This window comes from Erinaceus europaeus, chromosome 2, assembly GCF_950295315.1.
Source record: "Erinaceus europaeus chromosome 2, mEriEur2.1, whole genome shotgun sequence".
NCBI classification, from domain to species: domain Eukaryota; kingdom Metazoa; phylum Chordata; class Mammalia; order Eulipotyphla; family Erinaceidae; genus Erinaceus; species Erinaceus europaeus.
Genome location: NC_080163.1, coordinates 170,259,710 through 170,284,117, shown reverse-complemented (window position 1 = coordinate 170,284,117; position 24,408 = coordinate 170,259,710). Strand labels below are relative to the sequence as shown.

Below are 24,408 nucleotides of genomic sequence, written 5' to 3'. Positions count from 1 at the left end.
ATGTTCCAGACTGATGCTATAGTGTTTTTCCTCTCTCTCTCTCTCTCTCCTCCCTTTCTCCCTCACTGATTAATCTTTTAAAAGAGCTTCAGCATATGTAGAACCAGAGTTCAGACAGACCTGGGATCCCACACATATAAATCTAGATCTCTTGCCACTGAACCACCTCCCAGGTTACATTAACTGGCTCTTAAAAAGTTTATAATTATTTATATGTGTTTACATATATTTTATAATCTTTTTTTGAAAAAATATGGTATGCCTCATGAATCTGTGTGTAATCCTTGAGCAGGGGCCATGCTAATCTTCTCTGTTATCATGCCAGTTTTAGTATATGTACTACCGAAGCTAGGACTATATTATAATCTTATTTAAAAAGTGTTAAGAGATGGAGACAGTTGGAGTCAGGCAGTGGCACAGTGGGTTAAGCGCACATGGCGCAAAGCTCATGGACCAGAGGAAAGATCGCGGTTCTAGCCCCTGGCTCCCCACCTGCCCGGGAGTCCCTTCACAGGTGGTGAAGCAGGTCTGCAGGTGTCTGTCTTTTTCTCCCCCTTCTGTCTCCCCCTCTTCTCTCCATTTCTCTCTGTCCTATCCAACAACAACATTAATCACCACACAATGTTAAGCAACAAGGGCAACAAAAAGGAAAAATAAATAAAAATAAAAAAGAGTGGAAAAGAATAGACAAGAAAAAAAAAAAGAAAGGGAGACAATGAGACCTTGGTGACAACAACAACAACAAAAATAAAATAACCTATTTATACTTTAGAATTGCAGAATGGCTAGGGCAATGGCTCTGTACGAATTAAGTCCTGAATTCAATCCCCAGATTTGCATGTGCCATAGTCATGCTCTGCTTCTCTTTTTTTTGTATTAATAAGTAACATTTTTCCTTTTTTTAATTTCCTTTAAAAAAAAAAAAAAAACCACGGTTCCTGCCCAGTTCCTACCAGCTCCAAGATCGGCTCTTGCCTGGCTCTGTGGGGCTCCTAGTGCAGCTCCCACCTGCCAGCATCCTGGCTGCCCCATTGTGTGAGTAGGAAGACTGCAGTCTCCCAAGGACTGTCCCCACAGACACAAGAACCCCAGGCGACCCCTGCCCACCCCCCACCACACATGGAGCCCTGCCAATCCCAGGCCACCTGCATGAGGGGGGTTGGGGGTGGGTGTTGGCAGTGCCCTCCAGGACCAGCAGGTTGCAAAGTGCCAGACCCTCAGCCCAGACCCAGTCCACAGCCCGGGCCCAGGGCTCAACAAGGGTTGGAGGCAGCTAGCCTGGGGCACCCCTCTGAAATGCATGTCTCTTCCGAGAGAGACAGAGACAGAGAAAACACTCCAGTTCTAGAAGTGTGAGGAGAGCCCCAACCTGGACCTGCACCCTGTGCCCAGCCTCCTTCACCCTAGTCTGGGAGCTTGGCTCCCCATGTTGCCCCAGACCAAACTCGAAGTTCAGGATTCCTAACAGTCATTCCCCGAGGACCTCATAGTGGGCCACAGAGAGAGCAAGGACAATGGGCGCACATTTCGGGTGGGCGGGCGTGGGGAAAGTTCTCTAGGACTGGTCGCTCCCGAAGCCAGGTCGGTGGGTTCAGGGGTCCCCTCCTGCCCAGGCGATTGGGGTGGGCAGGAGGCGCACTGCCCGGACTCCAGCTGAGCTGGCGGGTCCTCACCCTCAGGGCGCTTGGAGCCACCAGCACTGACACACTAGGTGAGGCCCAGGGACCAAGGACCCCTCTCCCAGCAGGAAGGAAAGGGAAGGCCCACCTCACAGACTCTCCTGCAGGGTCCCTGCACTCATGGAAGCTGAAAGCAGCTCAATCTGAGGGCACGCAGGCACCCTTCCAGGGTGTCCCTGCCAGGGGTGCGGGGTCTGAGGGCTCGTGGACACCTCCCCTGGGTTCCCCCCTGCCAGGGATGCGCATGGCCTTGATCCAGGGGAGCGCCCCGCTCAAGGCCACTGGGTCCTGCAGGTTTCTGGGTGCGTGCAGCCACCTCTAAGGGGTGCGCCTGGCCCGGGGTACTGGTTCCTTGGGCGCTGGCCCCTCTGTGGCTGTACCCTGACTTTGCCCCTCCCCCCACCCAGCACCTTCCCAGGCAGGCACAAAACCCAACCTTCAAGGGCACAGGAACCAGGGGCCACTTACTTGGAATTGGAGGAATCTCACTAGATGGGCTCCAGCACTATGGACCTGGCTGCTGGCTGCTGTCTGGCATAGCACCTTGGGGAGTCCCCAGCAGTACTTCCACATGGGGGACCTCCGCACAGTTCTGGCTGGGAGCTCAAGGCACAGGGCCCAGGCCCCAGCGCTGGAGCCTATGGGTGCGACCCAATTACCAAATAATGTGATGATAACATTAACTATTGATTGTCTTTTTGAACCCTAAGACAGCAGGAACCTCACATCTCCACTATAGAGCCTCTACTTCCCCCAGTCCTGGAACCCTTGGATAGGACCCACTTTCCCGTATGCCTCTCCCAATCCATATCAAATAATGTTGCATCTGCCGATCACATCCTAATCAACACAACGATTGCCACCTCAACATGCTTCACTTCAGACTGTGTCCAGAGACTACACGTGTGGAATGACAACCCTTCAGCTTCATTACTTGGGTGAGACCTTTCCTTTCATAGTATACTCTAATTCCATCTCAGGTGGTTCACTTTCTAACAAAGTCCCAAATCCTAGATATACACCAGATTCTGTGAGAGAGAGCATATGTTCACACGTATCCATAAACTACTGCAAAAATATATACCTGAAAGCAGAAGTACACTAGAGTTTGCAGTGAGTATCCCCCTAACACTTCCTCTCCACTACTCCAAGCTTTGGGTCCATGATTGCTTAACAATTTGTTTGGCTTTGTATGTTAACTCTCTTTGCAGTCACCAGGTTCCAGATGTCATCATCATGTCAGCCAGGCTTCCCTGGACTGAAGACCCCACCAATGTGTCCTGAAGCTCCGCTTCCCCAGAGACCCACCCTACTAGGGAAAGAGAGAGGCAGACTGGGAATATAGACTGACCAGTCAATGCCCATGTTCAGTGGGGAAGCAATTACAGAAGCCAGACTTTCTACCTTCTGCAACCCACAATGACCCTGGGTCCATGCTCCCAGAGGGATAGAGAATGGGAAAGCTATCAGGGGAGGGGCTGGGATATGGAGATTGGGTGGTGGGAATTGTGTGGAGTTGTACCTCTCCTACCCTATGGTTTTGTTAATTAATCCTTTCTTAAATAAAAAAGGAAAAAAAAAGTGAAAGACTTGTATACTGAAAATTATGAGTCACTACTCAAGGAAATTGCAAAAGACACAAAGAAGTGGAAAGATATTCCATGCTCATGGGTTGAAAGAATTAACACCATTAAAATGAATATACTACCCACAGCCATATACAATCTTAATGCTATTCCTATCAAGATCCCAAACACATTTTTAGGAGAATAGAACAAATGCTACAAATGTTTATCTGGAGCCAGAAAAGACCTAGAATTGCCAAAACAATCTTGAGAAGAAAGAACAGAACCGGAGGCATCACACTCCCTGATCTCAAATTGTATTATAGGGCCCTTGTCATAAAAACTGCTAGGTACTGGAACATGAATAGACACACTGACCGGTGTCTCAATAGAATTGAGAGGCCAGAAGTAAGCCCCCACACCTATGGACAATTAATCTTTGACAAAGGTGCCCATACTATTAAATGGGGAAAGCAAAGTCTCTTCAACAAATGGTGTTGGAAAAAATGGGTTGAAACATGCAGAAGAATGAAACTGAATCACTATATTTCACCAAATACAAAAGTGAATTCCAAGTGGATCAAGGACTTGGATGTTAGACCAGAAACTATCACATACTTAGAGGAAAATATTGGCAGAACCCCTTTCTACATAAATTTTAAAGACACCTTCAATGAAATGAATCCAATTAAAAAGAAGACTAAGTCAAGTATAAACTTATGGGACTACATCAAATTAAAAAGCTTCTGCACAGCTAAAGAAACTACTACCCAAACCAAGAGACCCCTGACAGAATGGGAGAAGATCTTTACATGCCATACCTCAGACAAGAGGCTAATAACCAAAATATGTAAAGAACTTGCAAATCTCAACAAGAAAAAAATAACCCCTTCCAAAAATGGGGGGAGGACATGGACAGATTATTCACCACAGAAGAGATCCAAAAGGTCTAGAAACACATGGAAAAAAAATGTTCCAAGTCTCTGACTGTCAGAGAAATGCAAGTAAAGACAACAATGAGATACCACTTCACTCCTCTAAGAATGTCATACATCTGAAAAGGCAACAGCAGCAAATGCTGGAGAGACTGTGGGGTCAAAGGAACCCTCCTACACTGCTGGTGGGAATGTCAATTGGTCCAGCTATGGAGAACAGTCTGGAGAACTCTCAGAAGGCTAGAAATGGACCTACCCTATGATCCTATAATTCCTCTCATGGGGATATATCCTAAGGAACCCAATACACCCATCCAAAAAGCTCTGTGTACACATATGTTGGCAGCACAATTTGTAATAGCCAAAACCTGGAAGCAACCCAGGTGTCCAACAACAGATGAGTGGCTGAGAAATTTATGATATATATATATCATATATATATATATATATGATATATATATATATCAGTTATAAAAAATGGTGACTTTACCATTTTCAGCCAATCTTGCAATCTTGGATTGACCTTGAAAAAATTCATGTTAAGTGAAATAAGTCAGAAACAAAAGGATGAATATGGGATGATCTCACTGTCAGGCAGAAGTTGAAAAGCAAGATCAGAAAGGAAAACACAGGTAGCACCAGAACTGGGATTGGCATATTGCACCAAAATTAAAGACTCTGGGTTGGGTGGGTGGAGAGAATCCAAGAAGGATGACAGAGGACCTAGTGGGGGTTGTATTATTATATGGAACACTGGGAAATGTTATGCATGTACAAACTATTGTATTTACTACTGAATGTAGAACATTAATTCCCCAATAAAGAAATTAAAAAAAAACACTTACGCATGCCCCATCATCCCTCTGTACAAGGAGGGTGTCCTGGGGAGTCATTCCAGGCTGGTCCCTGTCGTTAGCAAGAAAGATGCAGCTAATCAAATCCAACAGGGACCCAAAAGAAAGGAGAAAAGATGAGCTGTTAGTCTGTTTTTCCCCCAAGTCAGTATTTGTTGCTACTATGTTTAATATCCTGTGCTACTTTTCAAAGTGGATGAACATTCTTATGAAGTCAAGTCTAAATCTCAGGAAAGTAAGGAGTTTTAGTTCAGGCAAATGAGAGGAGCCCTGGAAAGTATGACATGGTCTGTGAGGCTGGAACTCCAGATCTGCAACTTCTCTCAACTTCTGACCGAGAACCCATGGCCCAGGGCTCTGGGGAAGGAGGGAAGGAAACTTGTTTTGAGAATCATGCAAAGGGGAAACCTGGGCCTATTGATTCACTCAACAACAGTGTGTGTGTGTGGGTGCAGGATTAAGGGTGATGGTTTATGGTCTAGTTGTTCTCACATGGGTAAAATTTCCCATCTCACCATGATAAGTGTCTGCAGTTTATGGAATTTCAATTCACCTTTGAAAATAGCTGTTGTCTCCAATCACAAGTTGTAAGGAAGGGAAAATAAAGAGTGCTGACCACAAGTCCCTCAGAAATCCATAATGGAGTATGATACATATGTGAAGGAGGGACCAACACCTGCCTGATTGGCAGGTGGCTCTAAACCAGAACTCACCACCATGGGGCAGGGCAGGAGAGAGGGCCACACTGCTGTACAGATATCTGCATTATTTCATTACACTTGTACTGGCAAAAGTACCTCTCCAGACAGGAATGCCACTCTTGCTTTTGCTGAACATACCTGCAGTGCAAGATCAACTCCACACAATACTGATGTCCATATTTTCTTTCTTTGTCTGCTGGCCCTCTCGTGCATGATTACACTGTCCCAGATGACCCATGCTTTCTTTTGTTTTTCCCTTTTAATGTTCAGAAGAGAATGAGAGAGAATAACAAAGACTTCATGCTTGAGCAATTGGCTTTACAAACAACCAGATGAAAATGTTTTAGATGTAAAAGTCATGACCACATGGAAAACCAAGATGGAGGTCTTACGAGAAAGTGACCACGAAGCTTTTCCTGGGCCAACCTACAATGAGTGACCTCCGGTCTCTGCTGGTGGCTCTCCTGGACCTCTCCAGGTAGGCAGACACCCACAGGCTACACAAGGGCACCGAGTGCTTGATCGTGAAGTTGCTTTCAAACCTGGAGAGACAGCAAGAAGACCTCAGTCACTCTGCCCTGTACTCCCAGCCGAGCCCATGAAGACCTGCTCCTGCAGCTCTGTCCTCATCTGGCAGCTCAGCAAGAGTGGGGAGAAGGGCCTGAGCACTGTGTGTGATGACTGATCCTGGAGACATCTCACCAAAGGCAGGAAGCAGCCAGCCCTCAGAGCTGAGGCTCCATTGTGGCGGCACTCTGTACTTCAGTGTTTACAAATGCCACTCAGTGAACAATGAGTATCCTTTCCTGTTGCTGAAATTCTGACACTTATATTTTTTTACATTTAATTGTATATACTATATAAATAAAACTCATAAATTAATAGAAGTGATGCACTTTTTACTTCAGACCTGCTAGTTTGTTTTAGGCCTTCATACAAAAGAACACAATTGGAAAAAAAATTCAATTCCTTTTCATAAAGGAAAGAAAAAAGATTATTTCCAGTTTTTTTCAAGTATTGATTTAGGATGAGAGGAATAGATCACCAGGTAGCCTAATTTAAAAATCCATTTGGTGACTGATGAGAGAGACAGAGAGAGAGAATAATACATGACACAAGCATATGCAGTGCCACAGACCAGACCTGATATTTATGCTGGTCAGTTGTTTCTACCCAGTGCCAGAAACTTCTCCAGTCACAGTCACTCTCCTTCTCTCTCCCCCCCTGGTATGTACATTTTTTTTTTGCACTGCTGGGGCCTTGCACATGCATAACGTAACCACTACAGCCAACCAGCCCAGGAGGTGGCACCAGGAGGCAGCATTCAGTGCTGCTTTGGCCCACATGGCCTGCACTGTCCCCACCCCCAGGTCATACGTGGAGATGGAGCATCTATATACTTTGAGCTAGAGATGAGCAAGACGTGTGAGTATAGGTGCAGCTGTCGCGCCTGCCTCCTGTGACCCCTTTTGACCATGGCTGTGGTGGCCAGCAGCAGCCTGCCACAGGGCTCCTCCCAAGCATACTCTCCTTCAGAAGTGGCTGAGTCCTCAGAAGACCCCCTGGAACACATCAACCACAGCCAGTAAGGGCTCAAATAGACAGCAGGTTTGTATGCTTGACATCCTCAGTGACACGACAGGCTAGTCATTTATTTTAATCTGCCAAACAGAAACCCAGACTTCCAGTCAGGATTCCCTGGGTTATAGAGAGCCCCTGTGAGAGATGAGGTCGCTCAGGGACTGATGGAGAAGGGAGCAGTTTGAAGTCAGGACACTGGGCCTCGCCATCTTAGACGGGAGGGCAAGAGGAAGCAGCTAGGCCACTCAGAGCTGCGAGGAAGAAAACAAGCAAATAGACAAAGGGAGAGAGAAATAAAAAATCTCCAACACAATAAGAAGGTTCTCTGGGAACTAGCAGAGGTTACATTAAATGGCATGTAGAGCTGTGGAGAGGTGAGGGCAATGTGGCTGCAGGTGAGTCTAAAAATTTAGGTAACAGGAATCTGGAAAACTGACTCCAATCTTGTCTAAAGCAATTGTTACACTTTGGGGAAAAATTATCAGAATCAGCAAATAACACTAAAAGATCCAAATATCTCTAACTGCAAGGAAGTGGCTAGATAATACTAAACTATGGGTGAACTTCAATAGGACTGTCCAGTCTTAACAGCTATGACAACTCAATTCAATAGAACATGAAAGTTCTTGACAAACACGGCAGATCATTTTACTCATTTCATTATTTATACAGAAAACACTCCCCTGGTCCCTGAGAAGTGTCTGCCTAAGAAGGTCTAACCTGCTTTCTCATATTCCGCAGGACTGAGTGCCAAGAACAGGACTCTCTCTTCATGAAACCAGAGCTGAAGACCAGCAGAGTCTGTTCCCATGTTTCAGAGGGAATGAAGCAGAGCACTTCCCATCACTGCCCTGCTCCTCTGACAACCACACCCAGCACAGGGAGAGCCTACCTCAAGCAGGAGAGCCAGCCAAGACACCCTGAAAGCCTGGAGGACTTTTGGGTAGGAGCAGACATCCTTCACTCTTACTCCTTGACTTTGAAGTAAAGTAAGAGTACAATACCCCGAGTACTGCCAACTTCGTCCTCAAGTCTGAAGACTCTGCAGTAGCCTTGGCCACTGGAGCTGTGATGTCACAGTCTAAGGCTCTTGACATCACTGACACACTGCAGAACAGCCTCCTGGGACCAGCAGTGCCCCCAGCTATTGATCTTTAAAAACCAGTATTTCGCTTGTGAGATGACAGCAGCCTCACATGCAGGTGTAAGAAAGGACTTTTAGTTCTACTGACCCAGTGGTAGTACTTGCCTAGATTATAGTATCATGGTCAGGATGTTCACAAGGACAGAGTCAGACATATATATTTATCTGCTCATGATACCTTTAAACTCACCTAAGCTTTTTTTTCCACCTCTATCACTACTTTCAAATTTCAAAAATGTTTTACTGAATTCCTCCTTCATCTCTTTTTTAAGGGGGGATTAATGGCTTACAATAAATGCAGTTGTTAGTACCTGTATAACATTCCTAATTTTTCTGTATCCTTCTGTCTCTGTCTTCCTCTTTCCTCCTTTCTTCTTTTTCCCCTCATTTAGGAATACAGTTTCTCACTGCTCCCATTACCAAACATCTGTGTCCCCACCTCACCCCCTGGTAACCACTATAGTTCTCCCACATTCTTAGATAAAGCTGCACATCTTTTTTTTTTCACATTTGTGTGTTTAATTCTCTACATTCTGAATGTGAGTGAAACCATTCTGAAGCTGTCCCTTACCTCCTTACTCATCCACTAAGTATAATCCATTTTATCCCAATGGACACAATATCATCTTTTTTATTTTCCAAGTGATACTTCATTGAGTATATGTCCCATAACTTTTTTATCCAGTGATCTGTCATAGGGCATTTGGGCTATTTCTAAATGGGGGCTATATAGTTCCTAAACTGGAGAACTGTGGGCTGTGGTTTTCCTAGTTGTTAAGGAAGCTTGATGGACACCTGTCTTTTATTTACCACTAGACACACAACCACCTCAACATTCTGCCTCTGTCAAGCATCATTAACAGTTTTGGATGAGACCTTGGTTTGCAAGACTATATGTTTCAGACATGTCCATGCAGCTTCCAGGGCAAGTTTCCAACACTGTCCAGGTTCTGGACCCCAAGGTGCTAATGACCGTCCAGCACAAGTGGCTACTAGTGAATTCTTATCTGCACCTACAGATTGGCCTACCTATTTAAGTTATTTTCCTGAAGAAATGAAAGTGTCTTATAGTGAGAACAACAAAAAAAAAGGCCCAATTCTCATGCAACCAACTTTTGAATGGGGAAGACAGAAATTCAACAGAAGAGACCACCAATCACAGTGTGATTCTAGACTCCTGGAAATATCACCCAGAAAAAAACAAAGAGGGAAGTGAGGGAGTAAAGGTGGAACATGAAACCTGACACTGTGGAGAGGACAAACAAGGAAGGCTCCTTGGAAGAGCTCATTTGAAAGGAGACTTATTTGAATTTAATTTCTTTTTTTTTTTTTCAGAGCTCTGCTCAGATCTGGCTTATGGTGGTAGGAAGGTTTGAACCTGGGACCCTGGAGCCTCTGACATAAATGCCATTTGCAAAACCATTATGCTCTCTCCCTGGCTCTTGATTTATTTTAATCACTGCAGGGAATAATCCTGGCCCTGCCATCTGTACAGTGCTACTGAGTGGCCCTAATGCCCAACTGTACAATATTTAAAATAAATTTTCAGAGAGAGTGCAGTTGGAGAAAGAGAGACAGAGTCATCACAGCACCTGTCACCACCCATGAAGGGACTGAGGCCATGTATGGTGCTGATGCTCCAATGCAGGGACTCAAATATGGGAGGCATGAACTCTAACAGATGAGCTATCTCCAGCCACCAAAATGTAGTAAACACAGTTTGAATTCATCTAAAATGCCACTGTGAATAACTGCAGGAGCAATATAAACTTGGGGGAGGGTTTACAATTCTCTCTGGCATTTTTAGCTAAAATTAGTATAAGACCTGTTCCCAGACATCAACATTGCTAAAATATTTTATTTATTTATTCCCTTTTGTTGCCCTTGTTTTGTTTCTTTGTTTCAGCTATTATTGTTGTTCTTACTGATGTGGTCGTTGTTGGATAGGACAAGAGAAATGGAGAGAGGAGGGGAAGACAGAGAGTGGGAGAGAAACAGAAACCTGCAGACGGGCTTCACTGCTTGTGAAGGGACTCCACTGCAAGAGGGGAGTCGGGTTTGAACCGGGATCCCTACTCTGGTCCTTGTGCTTTGCACCACCAGCACATGACCACCAGTGCTACACATGGGTTCAAGCCAGCCGGCCTGGGGCACTTCTCTGAAATGCATGTCTCTTCCGAGGGAGACAGAGGCAGAGAAAACACTCCAGTTCTAGAAATGCCAGGAGACCCCCAACCTGGACCCACACCCCGCGCCCCAGCCTTCACCCTAGTCTGGGAGCTTGGCTCGCCATGTTGCCCCAGGCCAAACTCAAAGTTCAGGATTCCAAACCGCCTTCCCAGAGGACCTCATCCTGGGCCACACAGAGAGGAAGGACAGCTGGCGCACATTTCGGGTGGGCGGGCGCCCAGAAAGTTCTCTGGGCTTGGCAGCTACTGAAGCCACAGCAGGCTGGTGGGTTCCGGGGTCCCCTCCTGCCCTGGCGGTTGGGGTGGGCAGGAGGCACACTGTCCGGAATCCTCCTGCATGGGCGGGTCCTCACCCTCGGGGCGCTGGGAGCTGCTGGCAAGGACACACTGGGGAAGCTCAGGGACCCAAGGACCCCTCTCCCTGCAGGAAGGAAAGGGAAGGCCAGCTGCCCAGACTCTCTGGCGGGGTCCCTGCGCTCCTGCTCCCAGAAAAGCAGCGGGATCTGGGGGCGCGCAGCCACCATTCTAGGGTGTCCCTCCCTGGGGACAGGGTCCAGGGACTCTGGCCCCTCAGCGGCTGCACCCCGACTTCGCCCCTCCCCCCACCCAGCACCTTCCCAGGCAGGGGCAATACCCAAGCCATTGAGGGCACAGGGCCCCTGGGGCCACTTACTTGGAATTGGAGAAATCTCAGTAGATGGGCTCCAGCACGATGGACCTGGCCGAGGCTGTCCGGCACAGCACTGTCCTGAGTCCTCAGCAGTACTTACACGCGGGGGGCCTCCGCACAGTCGTGGCCAGGTGCTCAGGGCACGGGGTCGAGCCCCATCGCTGGGACCTATGGGTGCGACGCAATGCAATGCAGCATGGGGACGAGGAGGCATTAGGGCGCAGGCCGCTGGGCTCCATGGCGCTGTGCTGGACACAGCTGGGACAAAGGGAAGAAGAGAAGAAGGGAAGACCAGGAGAGAAAGACACTTGCAGACCTGCTTCACTGACTGTGAAGCCAGACCCCTGCAGGTGGGGAGCTGGGGGCTGGAACCAGGATCCTTATGCTGTGCCACTTGCGCTAAACCTGCTGCACTACCTCCGAACTCCCTTTTTAAAATTTTTTATTTATAAAAAGGAAACACTGAGTAAAGCACAGGGGTACAACTCCACACAATTCCCACCACCAGACTCTGTATCCCATCCCCTCCCCTCCCCTGATACCTTTCTTATACTTTAACCCTGGGAGTATGACCCAAGGTTATTGTGGGATGCAGAAGATGGAAGGTCTGGCCTCTGCAATTGCTTCCTCGCTGAACATGGCCTTGACTGGTTGATCCATACTCCCAGCTTGTCTCTCTCTTTCCCTAGTGGGAAAGGGCTCTTGGGAAGCAGAGCTCCAGGACACATTGGTGGGGTTGTCTGTCCTGGGAAGTCTGGTCAGCATCATGCTAGCACCTGGAACCTGGTGGTTGAAAAGAGTTAACACTCAAAGCCAAACAAATCATTGACCAATCATGGACCTAAGCTGGAATAGTGCAGATGATGAGCTGAGTGGATTCTTAAGAAATTCTTTAATAATTTTAAAATAGATACAGGTGGTGGTGATCTCAGTTGAGCATGCACATAACCATGACTAAGGAACCAGGTTCAAGGCCCCAGTGCCTACCTGCTAGGGGGTGGGGGAAAGCTTGACAAGCAAGCAGAGCTACATGTGTCTTTCTCTCTCTCTCTCCATTATCTCCTTTCCTTGTATGAACTGACTTGTTCTATCAAATCAAAATATAATTTTAAATATAAACTCCTTAAAATTAAAGGAAGTCAGGCAGCAGCACAGTGGGTTAAGTACACTGGCTCTCAAACTGCAGGGGGTTTGCTTCACAGGCAGTGAAGCAGGTCTGCAGGTGTCTATCTTTCTCTCCCCCTCTCTGTCTTCCCCTCCTCTCTCCATTTCTCGCTGTCCTATCCAACTACAAGGACATCAATAACAACAATAACTACAACAATATAACAAGGACAACAAAAGGGAAAATATTTTAAAAATTAAAAATAATAATTTAAAAATATTTTTATTATCTTTATTTATTGGATAGTAACAGCAGAAATCAAAAGGGAAAGGGGAAGTAGAGAGGGAGAAGAGAGAGAGAGAGAGAGACCTGCAGCACTGCTTCACCATTCACAAAGCTTTTCCTCTGCAGGTGTGGTGGGGACTCAAATCCAAAATAAATTTTAAGAATCTAACTCAACTCATTTTGTGTTGATGGTGTTAGGGTTTAGAGACAGACTTAAGTTTGAATAAAATCTAGAGACAGGATGTAAAGTTCAAAATCTCAGAGCCAGAAAAAGAAATAGGGCTTTGCCCAGACCCACCCCTGCTACCTGCAGGATGAGACTGCCTGAGAGGAGGACAAAGCAGTAGGAATATACTATCCCTTTGGAATATAATATCCCACTGGAATATATAACCCTTTGGAATAGAACTAAAATAGGCCTACTAGCTATCTTCAAAACAGAGACCTCAAATCTTCATCTGCAATATTCCAGCCTTTAGGTTCATGATTGGTCAACAATTTGGCTCTATATGTTAACTCTTCTTTCAGCCATCAGGTTTCAGATGCTACCAAGATGCCTACTGGACTTCCCTGGACAGACGACTCCACCAATGTGTCCTGGAGCCCACTTCCCCAGAGCTCTGCCCCACTAGAGAAAGAGAAAGACAGGCTGAGAGTATGGATCCACCTGTAAACACCTATATTCAGCATGTAAGCAGTTACGGAATCCAGACCTTCTATATTCTGCACACCATAATGTCCCTGAGTCCATACTCCCAGAGGGATAAAGAATAGGAAAGCTATTGGGAGGGGATGGCATGTGGAGTTCTGGTGGTGGGAACTGTACCCCTCTTATCCTATGGCCTTGTCAATGTTTCCTTTTTATAAATAAAACTTTAAAAGAGAATAGCATATATAGAGAGTTGGATACAAAAAAAAAATCAGTGGGAGCTTCTTTAAAAGACAAAAAAACAGGGGGGCAGTTGGTGGTGCACCTGGTTTAGTGCATACATCATAGTGCACAAGGACCTGGGTTCAAGCCCCTGGTCCCAAACAAGCAGAGGGAAAACTTCACAAGTGGTGAAATGTAGCTACATGTGTCTCCATCTCTTTCCCTTTCTATATGCTCCTCCCTTCTCAATTTCTCCATTTCTGTCTAATCAATCAGTCAATCCAGACATAGATAATTAAAAAAAAAAAAGAGGCATCACATGCAGAGAAACTCCCCTCTCCCTCTGAGCTGAGGGGGGACATTTGCAGAGCTTCTTCTTGCCTAAACAAAGTGCTGGGTGAAGATTTTGCCTCTTATTTTGTATTTCCTCTCACCTATAAAAGAATGCAAATGGGAGGGTGTAGTAGGTGGGGTGCACTGGGTTTAGTGCACATAGTATGAAGTACAAGGACCCATGCAAGTCTTAGCCAAAAATAAATAAATAAATAAATGGCTGCCAGGACCAGTGGATTCATAGTGCTGGCCCTGAAACCTGGCAATAAGCTCAAAAGCAAAAAAAGAAAGAAAGGAAAAATAGACAAAGAAAAGCCAAGAGAAAAGGGGGGGAGATTCAGGCACTGGTATACTTGGTTAAACACATAACAATGCACAGGGACCTGGGTTCAAGCCCCTGATCCTCACTGCAGGAGGAAAGCTTCAAAAGTGACTAAGCAGGGCTGCAGGTGTCTCTATGTCTCTCCATCCCTCTCGCTCCCCCTTCCATCTCGAGTTCTGGCTGTCTTTATCCAATAAATAGATAGTTTAAAAAGAAAAGGAAATTAAAGAAAGGAAAAAATTAAGCTACTGAAAACAAGGCTTTCCAGAAGCAGTTTGTTTCCACTCATGTGCTCCCTAACAGGGGACCTCAAAAAAGAGCTTTCTTATTTCAAATGCCAATTTGATGTAGACTTCTATCATGTAAATTAATTTTCTATTATTATCTTTATTTTTATCACAATGTTACTCTACTATACCAGGGTTTCAAGGAAAGTTATTTTATGGTAAGCAGGCAGCCAGTCACCACCACACTCTGAATTGTTGTTGTTATTATTGGATAGAGACAGAGAAATTGAGAAGGGAGGGGGAGGTAGAGAGGCAGAGAGACAGAGACACCTGCAGACTGCTTCACCACTCACAAAGCTTTCCCCCTGAAGGTGGGGACTGGGAGCTTGAACCGGGTCCCTATGCACTATAATGTGAGCACTCAACCAGGCACTCCACCACCTGGCCACCACGGTCTAAATTTAAGGATAACGAATAATAAGGGTAACATGGCACAGAATAACTGGCTCATCAGATGAGAACAAAAGGCAAAATCCACAAATTATCTTCTTCCTTGTGTGCCCTGTCAAGCTCCCCAGAGTGCTTCATAATTTTTTGTTTGTTTGCTTTTTCTTTCCTACTTTTTATTTAATAGGACAGAGAGAAATGGAGAGAGGAGGGAGAGAGAGAGAGGGAGAGAGACAGAGAGGTACCTGCAGACCTGCTTCACTGCTTGTGAAGCTTCCCCCCTGCAAGTGGGGAGCAGGGCCACAGAGCAGGGGCTCAAACCCGGGTCCTTGCACATAGTACTATGCACTTCACTGGGTGAACCAGCACCTGACCCCTATTATTAATTTTTGTTTGAAAATCAAAGTTGTATTTATTTCTGGGTATCAAACCATAAGATGACTAATAAACTGACATTTATTTATCTGAACTTTTTTTTCATATAAATGACTTGAGGTAAAACATTTTCTTTTTTAGTAGATGCACTTCTATATTTATTAGTGAGAGTAAGAAGCAGGTCATCATTCTGGCATACATGGATACATCTAGGATCAAGTCTCCTGCCAGCAAGTTCTATGCAGTGCTGCAAGCCACCTCCTACTGTTTCCATAGTTTCTAAACATCACCATAGGTTTATGTTAAAAGAAAAAAGCAGAGAGTCTAGCTGTTACACAGTGGGTTAAACACAGGCAGCGCAAAGCACAAGGAGTGGCATAAGGATCCAAGTTGGAGCCCGTGGTTCCCCACCTGCAGGGGGGTTGCTTCACAGGCAGTGAAGCAGGTTCTGCAGGTGTCTCTCTTTCTCTCCCCGCTCTGTCTTTCCCTCCTCTCTCCATTTCTCTCTGTCCTATCCAACAACAATGACATCAATCATCAATAACAACAAATAAGTATTAAAAAAAGGGCAACAAAGGGGAAAATAATTATAAAAAACCAAACTCATCTCTTCTCCAGTCAGATCACCTTTGGAAACTAAAAACTAGGAAGGGTAGATGATAATTTCAGTGTGATAAATAAGTTGTCAATTTAAAATCCTAGGGGTTATATTTTTAATTTTTTTAAATATTTATTTATGTATTCCCTTTTGCTGCCCTTGTTGTTTTGTTGTTGTTATTATTATTATTGTTGTTACTGATGTCATAGTTGTTGGATAGGACAGAGAGAAAGGGAGAGAGGAGGGGAATACAGAGAGGGGGAGAGAAAGATAGACACCTACAGATCTGCTTCACTGCCTGTGAAGTGACTCCTCTGCAGGTGGGGAGTTGGGGGGCACAAACCAGGATCCTTAAGCTGGTCCTTGCATTTTGCTCCGCTTCCGCTTAACTCACTGCGCTACTGCCCGACTCCCCATTCTTAATATTTTTTTCACAGTTTAAAATTTTTTTTTTGCCTCCAGGCTGGGTGCTGGCACTACATATCCACTGCTCCTGGTGGCTATGTTTTCCATTTTACTTTTTTATTTTTTATTATTATTGATTTTCCCATTTGTTTTCCTTGATTTACTGTTGTCATAGTTATTATTGTTTTTGTTGATGATGTTGTCATTGTTGGATAGGACAGAGAGAAATGGAGAGAGGAGGGAAGACAGAGAGGAGGAGAGAAAGAAAGACACCTGCAGACACCTGTGAAGCGACTCCCCTGTAGGTGGGGAGCCGGAGGCTGGGACAGGAATCCTTCTGCCAGTCCTTGCACTTTGGGCCACGGAGTAAGTCCTTGCACTTTGGGCCAGGGAGTAAGAGTGTTTCTTTTTCTTTTGCCTCCTGCACTACAAATCCACTGCTCCTGGAGGCCATCCCCCCCCCTTGCCCTTTGTTGTTCTTTTTGTTTATCATTGTTGCTGGATAGGACAGAGAAATTAAGGGTGGGGGGGAGACAAGGAGTAGGAGAGAAATACAGACACCTGCAGACCTGCTTCACTGCTTGTGGAGTTACATCCCTGCAGGTGGGGAGCTCAAACCAGGATCCCAACCCCTAACCTTAAGCTTTGTGCCATGGGTGCTTAACCGCTGCACTACCACCCAGCCCCCAAAAGTGCTTCTTCAGTAGTTCCAGTTCCAATCAAAGCCAAATTATGAGTGGTCTGGGAGAAGGAGGCAGAGTGGATAAAGTACAGGATTCTCAGGCATGAGGTCCCAAGTTCAATCCCCAGTGCCACATATACCAGAGTAACGTGCAGATTCTCCCTGCTCCTCTCTCTCTCATTAATGAATAAATAAGATCTGTAGAACAAAAGAAAAATATCTCTGAAGATGGGTAGGTAGCACCATGGAAGAAATTAAGAGTTTCTAAATTGTAGGTCCTGAGTCCAATCCCAAGCACTGCATATGCTAGAGCGCTGCTTCTGTGCCCCTCTACCCCTTTCTGTAGTTCATGAAATTAAAAATAATTAAAAAGCTATATTTTACCCACATTAGTCCGTTCTCCAGCAAGTTTACTAATGTGTTAACTCAAACTTCTTTCTCAAGCTGTTTCTATTCAGGATTTGTATCATAACTCTCTAAAGAGAAAATTGGTTTAAAGGTCATTTTTATGAAATTTTTTATGGAAATTAAGATACTTTCAAGTTGTAAAATAAAACATATTATTACATAGATTTATTACGACTCCCTGTGGGTTCAGAAATAAATAGCTCTGCCAAGACCATACTGCAAAGCGCAAGGACCAGCAGAAGGATCCTGGTTCTGGCCCCAAGCTCCCCACCTGCAGGAAAGGTACTTCACAAGCAGTGAAGCAGGTCTGCAGGTATCTGTCTTTCTCTCCCCCTCTGTCTTCCCCTCCTCTCTCCATTTCTATCTGTCCTATCCAACAACAACAACATCAATAACTACAACAATGTTAAACAAGGGCAACTAAAAAGGGAAAATAAATTAATTCATTTAAAAAACCATACTCTAATATTTTCTACTTATAGAGTCTAAGGTCAAGGGGCAAGAAAGGGTTTTTCCCCCCACTACATTTTCGATATTTCCTAGATTTTGAATTACATATGTATGTAGTTTTATTCAAATGTGTAAGTTCTACTAAAGTGTATGTATCATTTAAATAAGCAAAGTATGTATACTCTTGTTCTCTTCAGATTGTATAAATCTTTTGCCTCTTAAGTAAGCAAAGTATCATAATATTTTAAATTATAAAAAAATAAAGGCTGCCACTGTCTGGGAGGTTGTGCAGTGGATTAAGCTTTGGAGTTCTTAGGTGTGAGGTCTCAAGTTTGGTCTCCGGCATCAGATGTGTCAGAGTGATGCTGTCTCCTTCTTCCTCTCCCCTATTTCTCTCATTAATAAATAAATCTTTAGAAACAAAAGTAAAATCTGAATGGTGTTGAAAGAGAATGTGGAAGCTCAAAATACCCAGATTTTTTAGTTATTTGCAATAAACCTTGTAGCATTTTAGTAAAAGTGGGTTGCATAACAGTAAGCATTATAGTAACTGTCACTAGTCACTTTGATTTAGATATCTTAGTTTTTCCTACTTTTGTCCTTTCCACTTTCACTACCCTTGTTTTAGCCTGCAGTAGTGTAAGTGACAGTGCAAATGGCTCAACAGGGGTTCCAGTCAGCCAGCATGGGGCACAGCTCTGAAATGCATGTCTCTTCGAGAGAGACAGAGGCAGAGAAAACACTCCAGTTCTAGAAGTGTGAGGAGACCCCCCCAACCTGGACCCACACCCCGCACCCAGGCCTTCACCTTAGTCTGGGAGCCCGGCTCACCATGTTGCCCCAGGCCAAACTCCAGGTTCAGGATTCCAAACAGCCGTCCCCCGAGGACCTTGTCGTGGGCCACACCGAGGAAGGACAGCGGGCGCACATTTCGGATGGGCAGGCTCGCGGAAAGTTCTCTGGGCCTGGCCACTCCGGAAGCCAGGGCAGGCCGGTGGGTTCCACCGGGGTCCCCTCCTGCCCAGGCGGTTGGGGTGGGCGGGAGGCACACTGCCTGGCCTCGAGCTGTCCGGGCGGGTCCTCACCCTCAGGGCGCTGGGAGCCGCAGGCATGGACATGCTGGGCGAGGCCCTGGGACCCCAGGACCCCTCTCCTGGCTGGAAGGAAAGGGAAGGCCGGCTGCCCAGACTCTCAGACGGGGTTCCTGCGCTCGAGCTCCTGGAAGCCGAAAACAGCGGGATCTGGGGCGTGCAGCCACCCTTCCAGGGTGCCCCTGCCTAGGGTGTGGGGTCTGGGGGCTCGCGCACACCTCCCCTGGGTGCGCCCCTGCCGGGGGTGCGTATGGCCCTTATCCGGGGACCACCCCGCTCAAGGCCGCTGGGTCCTGGGGGTTGGGGGGGGCGCAGTCACCTCTTCGGGGTGTGCCTGGCCCGGAGTAAGGGGTCCGAGGGCGCTGGCGCCTCTGCGGCTATACCCCGACTTCGCCCCTCCCCCCACCCAGCACCTTCCTGGGCGGGCACTACACCCTAGCCTTCCAGGACGGGTGGCACTGGGGGCCACTTACTTGGAATTGGAGGAATGGCAGTAGATGGCCCGAGCACAATGGACATGGCCGCTGCTGTCCAGCACAGCACCGTCGTGACTCCGCAGCAGTACTTCCACGCCAGGAGCCTCCACACAGTCGTGGCCTGGCGCTCAAGTTGCGGACCTGGGCCCCAGCGCTGGGGCCTATGGGTGCGACGCAACTCAACCCAATGCGGCGTGGGGGTGACGTGACGCGACGCAATGCAGCGTGGGGCTGACGTGACGTGACGCAACGCAATGCGCGTGGGGGTGACGTGACGCGACGCGCGTGGGGTGACGTGACGCGACGCAACGCTAAGCAATGCGGCATGGGGGCGACGGGGCCTCAGGGCGCGGGCCGCAGGCTCCATGGCGCTGCGCTGGACGCAGCTGGGACAAAGAGAAGAAGAGAAGAAGGGAAGACAGGGGGAGAGAAAGATAGACACCTGCAGACCTGCTTCACCTACTGTGAGGCCAGGCCCCTGCAGGTGGGGAGCTGGGGGCTCGAAACAGGATCCTTAGGCTGTGCCACCTGCGCTAAACCCGCTGCGCTACCTCCGAACTCCCTTTTTTTTAAATGTTTTATTTATAAAAAGGAAACATTGAGTAAACTATAGGATAAGAGGGGTACAACTTCCAACAACGACGACAACAATAATAACTACAACAATAAATCAACAAGGGCAACAAAAGGGAATAAATAAATAAAATATTTTTTTTAAAAAAGAGGGGTACAACTCCACACAATTCCCACCACCAGAACTCTGTATCCCATCCCCTTCCCTGATAGCTTTCTTGTTTTTTAACCCTGGGAGTAAGGACCCAAGGTCATTGTGGGATGCAGAAGACAGAAGGTCTGGCTTCTGCAATTGCTTCCCCGCTGAACATGGGCGGTGACTGGTTGATCCATACTCCCAGCCTGTCTCTCCCTTGTCCTAGTGGGCAAGGGCTCTGGGGAAGCAGAGCCCCAGGACACATTGGTGGTGTTGTCTGTCCAGGGAAGTCTGGTCAGCATTATGCTAGCATCTGGAACCTGGTGGTTGAAAAGAGTTAACATACAAAGCCGAACAAATTGTTGACCAATCATGGACCTAAGCTGGAATAGTACAGATAAAGTGTTGAGGGATTCTTAAGAAATTCTTTAATAATTTTAAAATAGGCACAGGTGGTGGTGATCTCAGTTGAGCATGCGCATAACCATGACTAAGAACCCAGGTTCAAGGCCCCAGTGCCTACCTGCTAGGGGGTGGGGTTAAGCTTGACAAGCAAGCAGAGCTGTAGGTGTTTCTCTCTCTCCATTATCTCCCTTCCTTGTATGAATTGCCTTGTTCTATCAAATCAAAATTTAATTGTAAATACAAATTCCTTAAAAATAATCTAAGCAAAGTCAGGAGGTAGCACAGTGGGTTAAGTACACCGGCTCTCAAACTGCAGAGGGTTTGCTTCACAGGCAGTGAAGCAGGTCTGCAGGTGTCTATCTTTCTCTCCCCCTCTCTGTTTTCTCCTCCTCTCTCCATTTCTCTCTGTCTTATCCAACTACAAGGACATCAATAAGAACAATAATAACTACAACAATAAAATAACAAGGGCAACAAAAGGGAAAATAAATATTTTAAAAATTAAAAAATATTTTTATTATCTTTATTTATTGGATAGTAACAGCAGAAATCAAAAGGGAAAGGGGAAGTAAAGAGGGAGAAGAGAGAGAGAGAGACCTGCAGCACTGCTTCACCATTCACAAAGCTTTTCCTCTACAGGTGTGGTGGGGACTCAAATCCAAAATAAATTTTAAGAATCTAACTCAACTCCTTTTGTGTTGATGGTGTTAGGGTTTAGAGACAGACTTAAGTTTGAATAAAATCTAGAGACAGGATGTAAAGTTCAAAATCTCAGAGCCAGAAAAAATAAATAGGGCTTTGCCCAGACCCATCCCTGCTACCTGCATGATGAGACTGGCTGAAAGAAGAACAAAGCAGTAGTAATATAATATACCTTTGGAATATATATCCCTTGGAATATAATATCCCTTTGGAATATATATCCCTTTGGAATATAACATTTTTAAAATAGGCCTACTAGCTATCTTCAAAACAGAGACCCCAAATCTTCATCTGCAATATTCCAGCCTTTAGGTTCATGATTGGTCAACAATTTGTTTGGCTTTATATGTCAACTCTTTTTTTAGCCACCAGGTTTCAGATGCTACCAAGATGCCTACTGGACTTCCCTGGACAGAAGACTCCACCAATGTGTCCTGGAGCCCCACTTCCCCAGAGCTCTGCCCCACTAGGGAAAGAGAAAGACAGACTGAGAGTATGGATCCACCTGTAAACAACCATGTTCAGCATGGAAGCAGTTACAGAAGCCAGACCTTCTACCTCTGCACACCATAACGTCCCTGAGTGCATACTCCCAGAGGGTTAAAGAATAGGAAGGCCATTGGGAGGGGATGGGATACTGAGTTCTGGTGGTGGGAATTATACCCCTCTTATCCTATGGCCTTGTCAATGTTTCCATTTTATAAATAAACCTTTAAAAAAGAATAGCATATATAGAGAGTTGTATGCAAAAAAAATCAGTGGAAGCTTCTTTAAAAGCAAAAAAATGGGGGCAGGTGGTGGTGCACCTGGTTAAGTGCATACATCATAGTGCACAAGGACCTGGGTTCAAACCCCTGGCCCCCTACCTGCAGGGGGAAAACTTCACAAGTGGTGAAATATAGCTACAGGTGTCTCTATCTCTTTCCCTTTCTATATGCTCCTCCCTTATCAATTTCTCTTTCTATCTAATCAATAAGTCAATCCAGACATAGATAATTAAAAACAAAAAAAGAGGCATCACATGCAGAGAAACTCCCCTCTCCCTCTAAGCTGAGGGGAGAAATTTGCAGAGTTTCTTCTGCCCTAAACAAAGTGCTGGGTGAAGATTTTGCCTCTTATTTTGTATTTCCTCTCACCTATAAAGGAATGCAAATGGGAGGGTGGGGTAGGTGGGGGTTCACTGGGTTTAGTGCACATAGTATAAAAGCACAAAGACCCATGCGATTATCTTGGTTGGAGGCCCTGGCTCCTCACCAGCAGAAGGACACTTCACAAGCAGAGAAACAGGTCTCTATCCCTCTCTATATACCCCCTCCCCTCTCAGTTTCTCTCTGTCTTAGCCAAAATAAATAAATAAATGAATCAATAAATATATGGCTGCCAGCACCAGTGGATTCATAGTGCTGGCCCTGAAAGCTGGTGATAAGCCCAAAAGCAATAAAAAAAAAAAAAAGAAAGAAAGGAAAAATAAACAAAGAAAGAAAAGCCAAGAGAAAAAAGGGGGGAGTCAGGCAGTGGTATACTTGGTTAAACACACAACAATGGAGAGGGACCTGGATTCAAGCCCCTGATCCTCACTGCAGGAGGAAAGCTTCAAAAGTGACTAAGCAGGGCTGCAAGTGTCTCTGTCTCTCCCTCCCTCTCTCTCCCCCTTCCATCACATCTCAAGTTCTGGCTGTCTCTATCCAATAAATAAAGATAGTTTACAAAGAAAAGAAAATTAAAGAAAGGAAAAAGTTAAGATACTAAAAACAGGCTTTCCAGAAGCAGTTTGTTTCCACTCATGTGCTCTGTAACAGGGGACCTCAAAAAAGAGCTTTCTTACTTCAAATGCCAATTTGATGTAGACTTCTGTCATGTAAATTAATTTTTCTATTATTATCTTTATTTATTTAATGGATAGAAACAGCCATAAATTCAGAGGGAAGGTAGGTGATAGGGAAAGAGACAGAGACACCTGCAACATGGCTTCACCACTCAAAAAGTTTTCCCCTTGCAGATGGGGGTCAGGGGTTTGAACTTGGATCCTTGTGCACTGTAACATGTGTGCTCAACCAGGTGTACCACAATCAGGACCCCAGGACTATTTAAAATAGTATCTTGCCAAAAAGCAGTTAGCAGTCACACTCCAACGAGACTGTTCTAACATCAGGAAACACTTGTAAACACCCCACCCCCCCACACACATGCACAGACAGGCTCCAGGGGGCAGAGGAAGCCAGTCTGACCTGGGAGTGAAGTGGGCAGGGCATACATGTGGCCCTGGATCCTTCCACCTCAGTGGGCCCCCTCCCCTCCTCTTTCAACCTTCTCAGTTCAGATGACAGATTTACAAGCAAGATAAAGGGACCAAGCCAAGAAGGAAAGGAAGATAATAGAATATTAACAGGGGTTGGGCTGTAGTGTAGTGGGTTAAGCACAGGTGGTGCAAAGCACAAGGATCAGCCTAAGGATACCTGCTAGAGCCCCCAAATTTGATTCCTTAATAAACCAGGCCCCCAAATTTGATTCCTTAATAAACCAGGCCCCAAAATTTGATTCCTTAATAAATCAAAGATACAGTAAGCACATTCAGTAATATTACCTTAATATCATGGACTTCATATCCTACCCTGTGGTCAGTGACACTATTCTGGGTGAAATTGTAGGTCTGCATTCTTTCTGACTAGGTCCTTGTTCCAACCTGTGCAGAGATAGAAAGGAATTCACATTTTAATATAATTACTATCTTTATACTACAATGGAAAAGGCACCGCAAATTCTTTTCTAAGGATTTCTATTTCTGAACGTCAGGCACATACAATTGACAAAGAGCAAGAGTGGAAGGAATTTAATTGTTTAAGACTCTTGTTATCTCAGGTTTACTTATGGAGTAAGAGTGTTTCTTTTTCTTTTTTTTTTTTCTTCCTGAACTACAAATCCACTGCTCCTGCAGGCCATCACCCCCCCCCCGCCTTTTGTTGTTCTTTTTGTTTATCATTGTTGCTGGATAGGACAGAGAAATTGAGGGTCGGGGGAGACAATGAGTGGGAGAGAAAGACAGACACCTGCAGACCTGCTTCACCACTTGTGAAGTGACATCCCTGCAGGTGGGGAGCTCAAACTGGGATCCCATCCCCTATCCTTGAGCTTTGTGCCATGTGTGCTTAACCCGCTCACTGCACTACCACCCAGCACCCAATAGTGCTTCTTCAGTAGT

At 45.8% G+C, this 24,408-nt stretch overlaps 1 non-coding gene across 1 annotated transcript; it reads right to left on the bottom strand.

The window, feature by feature from the left end:
* Positions 1-247: 247 nt before the first annotated feature.
* LOC132537251 (U6 spliceosomal RNA) lies at positions 248-355 on the bottom strand. Its single transcript, XR_009548712.1, has one exon. It is a non-coding gene; the product is annotated as a U6 spliceosomal RNA (small nuclear RNA).
* Positions 356-24,408: the final 24,053 nt, after the last annotated feature.